We start from the raw sequence: 9,748 nt of genomic DNA on the forward strand, positions 1-9,748 counted from the left end.
GTGGGTATAGAGACCGGGGTGGCTCAGTTGGTTAAGCGTCTGCCTTCTGCTCAGGTCACGATCCCAGGGTCCTGGGGTGGAACCCCGAGTTGGCGGGGGGGGGGGGGTCCTTGCTCAGCAGGGAGTCTGCTTCTCCCTCTCCCCCTCCCCTGCTTGTGTGTGCACTCTCAAATAAAATCTTAAAAATGATAAAACATACATATACAGATTATATATATATGTATATGTGTGTATATGTATGTTTTAACAGAAGGAAAGAATACTCAGGAGGTGAACCTTCTAAAATCTATAGGACCTAAGTGATAAAAATTTGAAAACCGAGACACAAAGACCACTGGAACAAATGGGAAGGCATAAACCCATGTTTTTGGATCAAAGTCTCTGTGTTATAGTCTGTACTTGGTTAAATTAAATTTTTAAACTTAATCCCAATAACCATTTACCTCCAAGAACCAGACAAGCTAACTTTAAAGTTCATATAGGAAAAAACGGGGGGAAAAAAAAAGCCAGGGAAATTCTGAAGGAGCAATGAGGGCAATAGTCTCTTAACAGGAAAATATCAAGCTGTAACAGCAATTAAAAACTGCCATAGATGCATAAAAACTAAATCCTAGAACAGAAACAGGTTCAAATTCATGTGGAAATTTAGAACTGATTCAGGTGATTTCAAGTGATGAATAGGTGAAGTTGAGGAAGATTCTGGAAAGATGGTGGAATGAGAAGCACCAGAAATCTCTCCTGACCTCGACACCAATTGCACAGGCAGAATTTGTCTGACGCAACCCTTTTAGAACTCCAGGGCCTGTAACTTCCAGGGAGAGCCAGGACTGTCCCTTGCCGGCAGTTTGGGCCCACTCTGGCCCCTAGCACAGTAGCAAGTACCCCACCACTAGCCATATTCGTGGAGCAGCTTGCAACAGCTTGCAGGAACCTGGGTGGGCAAAAAGACTCTTGAAAGATCAGAGATCTGTTCTGATGGCTGCCGCTGGCCACAGGTGCAGGGGCGGGAAGCCGGTGTCACGCCTCCCCCCACTGTTGCAAGTTTCTCCAGCTGAGGCTGAAGGGACTGCCAGGGGATTTAAAAGACTGCCATGCTCCCCTCCCCACCCCATTCATTCTTCACTTTTTGCCCTTTGGGGAGACATTAAAAACTAGGATATTTTATTTTTTTTTAAGATTTTATTTATTTATTTGACAGAGAGAGACATAGCGAGTGAGGGAACACAAGCAGGGGGAGTGAGAGAGGGAGAAGCAGGCTTCCCGCGGAGCAGGGAGCCCGATGCGGGGCTCGATCCCAAGACCCTGGGATCATGACCTGAGCCGAAGGCAGACACTTAACGACTGAGCCACCCAGGCGCCCCAAAAACTAGGATATTTTAAAAAATTGATCGCATATACAGAGAAAACTAGAAAGCGACTATGCATGCCCAGGGAAAGGCTCAGAAAAGACCTGAGAAGACCTTAGGTTTACACCTCAGGCTAATCCTCAGCACAGACACAGCCTGCAACAATTTAAGGAACAAAAACAACCAATAAAACCAGCACAACTTGGAAAAGGGTGAGAATCTGACTCCCAGAGTTACCACATTATCAGATTCAAATGCCTGCTGTTGAAAAAATCACAAGGCATACAAAACCAGGAAAATATGGGGCACTCAAAGGAAAAAAACAAACTGTCCCTGAAAGGCCTAGTGGCAGATATAGTAGACAAAGACCTTAAGACAATGTGTTTTAAAGACCTCAAAAGAACAAGAGGATGTAGAGACAGTCAAGAAAATGTGTGAACAAAATGGAAATGATAGAACTAAAGAGAAAACCACAGTAATTCTGGGACTGAAAAGCACAGTAATGGAAATGAAAAATTCACTAGAGGGATTCAAAGGCAGATTTGAGCAAGTAGAAGAAAGAATCAGCAAACTTGAAGATAAGATGATAGAAATTACTCCATCTGATGGGGCGCCTGGGTGGCTCAGTCATTAAGCATCTGCCTTCGGCTCAGGTCATGATCCCAGGGTCCTGGGATCGAGCCCCACGTCGGGCTCCCTGCTCCGCAGGAAGCCTGCTACTCCCTTTCCCACTCCCCCTGATTGTGTTCCCTCTCTCGCTGTGTCTCTCTCTGTCAAATAAATAAAATCTTAAAAAAAAAAGAAATTATTGCATCTGAGAAACAAAAACTGTGAAGGAAAGTGAGCAGAACCTAAGGAACCTGTGTGACACCACTAAAAAGACCAATATATACATTGTGGGAGTCCCAGAAGGAGACAGAAGGAGAGAGAAAGGAGCAGAGAATATATGAAGAAATAATGGCTGAAGACTTCCCAAACTTGATGAAAAGGCATGAAGATAAACATTCAAGCAGCTCAACAAACTCCAAGAAAAACTCAGACCCACTGAGACACATTATAATCAAACTTTCAAAAGCCAAAGGGAATTCTGAAAAGCCACAGAAAAGCAAATCCTCACACACAGGGGGTCCTCAATAAGATGATCAAAAGATTTCTTGTTAGAAACTTTGGAGGCCACAATACAGTGGGCCGATAGATACAAAGTGCTTCAAAAACAATAACAATAAAAACTGTCAACCAAGAACCCTATATCCAGTAAAATTGTCCTTCAAAAGTGAGGGAGAGGGGCGCCTGGATGGCTCAGTCGTTAGGCGTCTACCTTCGGCTCAGGTCATGATCCCAGGGTCCTGGGATCGAGCCCTGCATTGGGCTCCCTGCTCTGCAGGGAGTCTGCTTCTCCCTCTCCCACTCCCCCTGCTTGTGTTCCCTCTCTCGCTGTGTCTCTCTCTGTCAAATAAATAAATAAAATCTTAAAAAAAAAAAAAAAGTGAAGGAGAAGTTAAGACATTCCCAGATAACAAAAGTTGAGGGAGTTCATGACCACTAGATGTGTCCTGCAAAGTGAAACAAAAGGGCACTAGACAATACCTGAAGCCCTATCGAGAAACAAAGATTTCAATAAAGGTAAATAAAAGTATGGACAATTATAAAAGCCAGTATAACTATAACAATGGTTTGTAATAGTACTTTTTGTTTTCTACATGACTTATGAGACTAATGCATTTGGGGCACAGTCAATAGAGCATGTGACTCTTGATCTTGGGGTTGTAAGTTCAGACCCCACATTGGGCATAGAGCTTACTTTAAAAAAGAAAAGAAACTAATACATTTAAGGAAAAATTACTGTAAAAGTAGTATTACTGCAACTTTAAAAAAAATTTTTTTTTAAATTTTATTTATTTTTGAGAGAGAGAGAGAATGACACAGAGAGAGAGAATGAGAGGGGTGAGGGTCAGAGGGAGAAGCAGACTCCCTGCTAAGCAGGGAGCCTGATGTGGGACTTGATCCCGGGGACTCCAAGATCATGACCTGAGCCGAAGGCAGTCACTTAACCAACTGAGCCACCCAGGCGCCCCTGTTTTGTTTTTTAAAGATTTATTTATTTATTTATTTTTATTTTTATTTTTTTTAAGATTTTATTTATTTATTTGAGACAGAGAGAATGAGAGAGAGAGAGCACATGAGAGGGGGGAGGGTCAGAGGGAGAAGCAGACTCCCTGCCGAGCAGGGAGCCCGATGCAGGACTCGATCCCGGGACTCCAGGATCATGACCTGAGCCGAAAGCAGTCGCTTAACCAACTGAGCCACCCAGGCGCCCCCACAATGCATAAAAAGGTAGCTTTGTGACATCAATAACCAAAAGGGATGGGGTTGGAGGTGTAAAGGAACAGAGTGTTTTTGGTTTTGTTTGTTTTTTGTTACTGGAGTTAAGCTGGTATAAACTCAAATTACTGTTTTAACTTTAGGATGTTAAATGTAATCCCCATGCTAACCATGAAGAAAATAGCTGTAGAATATACACAAAAGGAAGAAAGGAATTTAAACATCTCATTACAAAAAAAAAAAAAAAATCAACTAAACACAAAGATGACAGGAGTGCAGGAAATGGACAAAAAGCTGTAAGGCATATAGAAAACAAATAGCACAATGAGAGAATTTCCTCCTTATCAAAATTACTTTAAATGTAAACGGGTAATCGCTCCAATCAAGACAGATATTGGCAGAATAGATAAAAACACATGATCCAACATGGATGGACCTAGAGGGTATTATGCTAAGTGAAATAAGCTAAAGAAAGACAAATATCATGATTTCACTCATATAGAGAGTTTAAGAAACAAATGAACAAAGAAACAAATCAGACTAAAATACAGAGAACAAATTGGTGATTGCCAGAGGGGAGGGGAGAGGGAATGGGTGAAATAGATAAAAGGGATTAAGAGTGCACTTATCTTGAGCACTGAAAATGTATAGAACTGCTGAATCATTATATTGTATATCTGAAACTAATAACACTATGTTAATTATGCTTCAATTTAAAACACACACACACACAGGGGCGCCTGGGTGGCTCAGTCGTTAAGCGTCTGCCTTCGGCTCAGGTCATGATCTCAGGGTCCTGGGATCGAGCCCCGCATCAGGCTCTCTGCTCTGCGGGAAGCCTGCTTCTCCCTCTCCCACTTCCCCTGCTTGTGTTCCCTCTCTTGCTGTGTCTCTCTCTGTCAAATAAATAAATAAAATCTTAAAAAAAAAAAATAAAACACACACACACACACACACACACGAGTGAACTAGATGCTGTCTACAAGAGACTCACTTGAGATCCAATGACACAAACAGGTTGAAATTGAAAGGATGGAGAAAAGATATTCCAGGGAGATTAGGAGACTTTAATACCCCATTCACAATAACGGAAAGAACAACCAGACAGAAGATAACTAAGGAAACAGAGGATTTAACACAATAAGCCAACATACAAGGCACACTCTACACAACAGAATACACATTCTTCTCAAGTGCACATAGGACATTTTTAAGGAGAGACCATAAGTCACAAATTAAGTTTCAACAGATCTTAAAAGATATCATACATAACTATCTTCCTTGATGAATTTAGAAATCAGTAACAAAAAATTGGAAAAGTCACCAAATTGTGAACAACATACTTTTAAACTACCAATGGATCAGAGAAATCAAAGGGAAATCAGAAAATACTTAAGACATGAATGAAAATGAAAATACAACATCCCAAAACTTATGGTACACAGAAAAAGTAGTACTAATGGTGAAATTTAGTGTTATAAATACTTACCTTAAAAAACAAGAAAGAAGGGCATCTGGCTGGTGCAGTTGGTGGAGCTTTTTACTCTGATCTTGGGGTTGTGGGTTAGAGGCCCATGTTGGGTAAAAATCTAAAAAAAAAAAAAATAAGAAAGATATTAAATCTACAACCTGATTTTACAACTAAAGAAACTAAAAAAAAGTATTAAACCCAAAGTGAGGGGAATAATAAAGACTTAGAGGTCAATGAAATACAGAATATAAAAACAATAGAGAAAAATCAATGAAACCAAAAGTGGTTCTTTTAAAAGATAAAAAAAATTGAAAAACCTTGTTAGATAGACTAAAGAAGAGAGAGAAGACTCAAATTACTAAAATCAGAAATCAAAGTGGAGATTTTACAGAAATAAAAAGGACTCTAGGAGAGTACTATGGTTGTAGGCACTGAGTAATATATAGAATTGTCAAATCAGCATGCTGTACACCTGAAACAAAAACAGTATGTGTCAGTTATACTTCAATTAAAAAAAAACAACAACTATATTGGGGCACCTGGCTGGCTAAATCAGTGGAGCATGCAACTCTTGGTCTCAGGGTTGTGGGTTTGAGCCCTGCATTGGATGCAGAAATTAATTTAAAAAAATAAAATCTTTTTTAAAAATTAAAAAAAATAAATTTACAAACCACTATAGACATTGCCATGAGAGAGAGCACACGAGAGAGCGTGAACTATGAACAACAGTATGCCAACAAGTTAGATAACCTAGGTCAAAGGGACAAATTCCTGGAAACACAAAACCTACCAAGACTAAATCACAAAGACAGAAAATCTGAATAGACCTGTAATAAAAAAATCTCCCAACAAATAAAGAGCCCTGGACCTGATGGCTTCACTGGTGGATTTGAGCAAACACTTAAAGAACTAATACCAATCCTTCTCAATCTTAACAACAACAACAAAACAAAAACAACAAAACAAAACTGAGGTAGGAACACTTCCTAATTCAGTCTATGAAGCCAGCATTACCCTGATATTAAAGCCAAAGACACTACAAGGAAACTACAAACCAATATCCCTTATGAACACTAATGTAAAAATCCTCAACAAAATACCAGTAAATAGAATTCAGCAGCACATTAAAAGGATTACACATCATGACAACGTGGGGTTTATTCCTGGAATGCAAGGATGGTACAACATATAAAAATTGATCAACAGGCATGCCTGGGTGGCTCAGTCGGTTGGGCGTCTGCCTTTGGCTTGGGTCATGATCCCAGGGTCCTGGGATTGAGTCCCGCATCGGACTCCTTGCTCAGTGGGGAGTCTGCTTCTCCCTCTGCCTGCTCTGCCTGCCACTCCCCCTGCTTGTGCTCTCACTCTCTGACAAATGAATTAAAAAAAAAAAACAACTGATCAACACAATAATGCCACATCAACAGAATGAAGGGAAAACCACCACATGATAATCTCAAGTGATGCAGAGAAAGCATATGGCAAAATACTACATCTTTTCATGGTTAAAAAGGAAAAAAAAAAAAAACACTTGGGTGGGGGGATGGGTTAGCCCAGTGATAGGTATTAAGGAGGGCACGTATTGCATGGAGCACTGGGTGTTACACGCAAACAATCATGGAACGCTACATCAAAAACTAATGATGTAATGTATGGTGACTAACATAATAAAAAAAAACCCACTCAGTGAACTAGGAAAATAACTACTTCAACATAATAAAAGCCACGTATGAAAAATCCACAGTGAACATCAAACTCAGTATTGAAAAAAATGAAAGCATTTACTCAAAGTTCAGGAACAAGGGAAAGATGCCTGCTTTAACCACTTCTAATTTAACAGTACTGAAATTTCTAGCCAAAGCAATTAGGCAAGGAAAACAAATAGCAGTCACTCAGATTGGGAAGGAAGAAGTAAAATTTTCTACTTGCAGATGATATGATCTTATATGCAGAAAACTCTATAAAGATTCCACAAAAAAAAACCAAAAAACTGTCAGAATAAATGAACTCAGCAGAGTAGCTGGATACAAGGTCAACACACAAAAAATAGTTGCAATAAAAATTTAAAAAAAAAAAATAGTTGCATTTCTATATACTAACAATGCACAATCCTAAAAGGAAATTAAAAAACAATTCCATTTAGGGGCGCCTGGGTGGCTCAGTTGTTAAGCATCTGCCTTTGGCTCAGGTCATGATCCCGGGGTCCTGGAATCGAGCCCCGCATCGGGCTCCCTGCTCGGTGGGAAGCCCGCATCTGCCTACCTGTGCTCTCTCTCTCTCTGTCAAATAAATAAAATCTTTTTAAAAACATATACAAGGGGCGCCTGGGTGGCTCAGTTGTTTAGCGTCTGCCTTCGGCTCAGGTCATGATCTCAGGGTCCTGGGATCGAGTCCCGCATCGGGCTCCTTGCTCAGCCTGCCACTCTCCCTGCTTGTGCATGCCCTCTGACAAATGAATAAAATCTTGAAAAAAAAAAACATTAAAAACAGAATTGCCATACGACCCAGCAATTCCACTTCTGAGTATATGTTCAAAAGAATTGAAAGCAGGACCTCAAAGACATACTTGTACACACATGTTCATACCAGCATTAGTCACAATAGCTAAAACATGTAAACAACCCGAGTGTCCACTGATGGGTGGATAAACAAAATGTGGCATATACATCTAGAATAGTATTCAGGCTTAAAAAGGAAACTCAATATGCTACAACACAGATGTAACTTGCAAGTTATTATACTCAGTGAAATAAGACAAATTCTGCATGATTCCACTTCTGTGAGGTACTTAGTGTAGACAGAATCATTAAGACAGAAAAGTATAATGGTAGTTGCCACAGACGGGGGAAGGGGAGAATGGGAAAATGGGGAGTTGAAGGGGTCTAGTTTCATGTTTAAAAATGAAGAGTCATGGGGATGAATGGTAGTGATAGTTGCACAAGAATGTGAATTTATTTAGCAACTTTATTTACACTTAAAAATGGTTAAGATAGTAATTGTTGTAAGTGTATTTTTACCACAATAAAAAGAAAAAAAATGAAGTTCAGGTGGATCAAACACCTGTCAAGAACAAAAAAGTATTAAAAGATTAATATAACCACATAAAAATGTTGCTTGACAAAATGCCAATAAGGTAAAATTAAGATAAACAGAATATTTGTAATTTCTAATTACAAAATGAATTTCCTCAGTGCTAGAGTTCTTAAATAAGAAAAATAGGCAGGGGCGCCTGGGTGGCTCAGTTGGTTAAGGGTCTGCCTTCGGCTCGGGTCATGATCCCAGGGTCCTGAGATTGAGCCCCACATCGGGCTCCTGGCTCAGTGGGGAGCCTGCTTCTCCCTCTCCCTGCCACTACCCCTGCTTGTGCTGACAAATAAAATCTTTTAAAAAAAGAAAAATAGGTAAGAGATAATACATATGGCCTTGTAACAGATTATAAAATATTCAACCTTAATAAATGAAATTTAAACCACAAGGAAACCCCACTTTTCTTCCATTAGTTTGGTAAGGGTCAGAAACTTTACTGGGCATCCTCCTATATTGGTGGGGGCTGGGAGCTGGGGGATCAGTAAATTGATAGACAGTCATAGCAAAATGCTCCTTTTTACTTCCCTTCTAATGATTTATCTTCTAGATGCATAAATGTCCAGAGATACAGGGACTACTTAAATGGATTCTTATATATGGCTATATATACGATATATATACATATGATATGTGATACACACACACACACACACACACAATCAGTGCACCAGCCAGAGGCCAGTCTGTCGTGGGATTTCCTGAGGAGCTTAAACAGAACTGGGTTGTAGAGCGGGCACCAGCAGCCGCCTTCTTTCCTCAACTGTACCCACTGGTTAAATGTACATGTGGAGTTTCTATCCAGATATGATACTATCTATCGTACTATCATAAAGAGTGTAGATGGTCAGACAAATGTTTCAGAGATGCACGGTTTGGTGAAAACGGAAGCTACAGTGCCGGCAGCTGGTGGTGTGTACGCTTTTGTTTAAGAATACAGGCCGATCGAAACATACTCATGTACTAATGTATGCACAAAATATTTTGGAAGAATATACAAGAAACTAGTAACTAGTTGATCCTGGGGAGGAGCTGGGAGGTCAAACAAGGTGACTTCCTTTACAAACTCGTCGTATTGTTTCTCAAAATGAAAGCAAAATGTAGATTTAGTGCTCATTTTCATGTTTAAATACTGCGAAGTGTCTTTCCCATGATTGAATGATCAAATGTTTTGAGTCAAATGCTACTAATTAAGAACCAGGTCTGACATTTCTAAAATAGTGAACATTTATATATAAAGTATATACATTTGAAAGTATTTTTCAATCATATATTCTAATGAACACAATATGAGAATCCCAAAGAAAGGGAAAAAATAGAAATAAATCATGATCAAATCTCAGAGCTATCTGTTGGAAGAAAAAAAAAAGGAAAGTTGGTTATAACAGTAAAAGGGCTTCAGCTTAAAATAAGCAAGTGATCCATTTGTTCATTTTCATAGGTAGTTTTATTTGGTTTTTAGAAAAATATATACAATAACTGGACCTTCAGTTCTTTTAAATAGTTTTAAATTAAAAGTATGCAA

The sequence above is a fragment of the Neomonachus schauinslandi genome, chromosome 5 (genome assembly GCF_002201575.2).
Source record: "Neomonachus schauinslandi chromosome 5, ASM220157v2, whole genome shotgun sequence".
NCBI classification, from domain to species: Eukaryota; Metazoa; Chordata; class Mammalia; order Carnivora; family Phocidae; genus Neomonachus; species Neomonachus schauinslandi.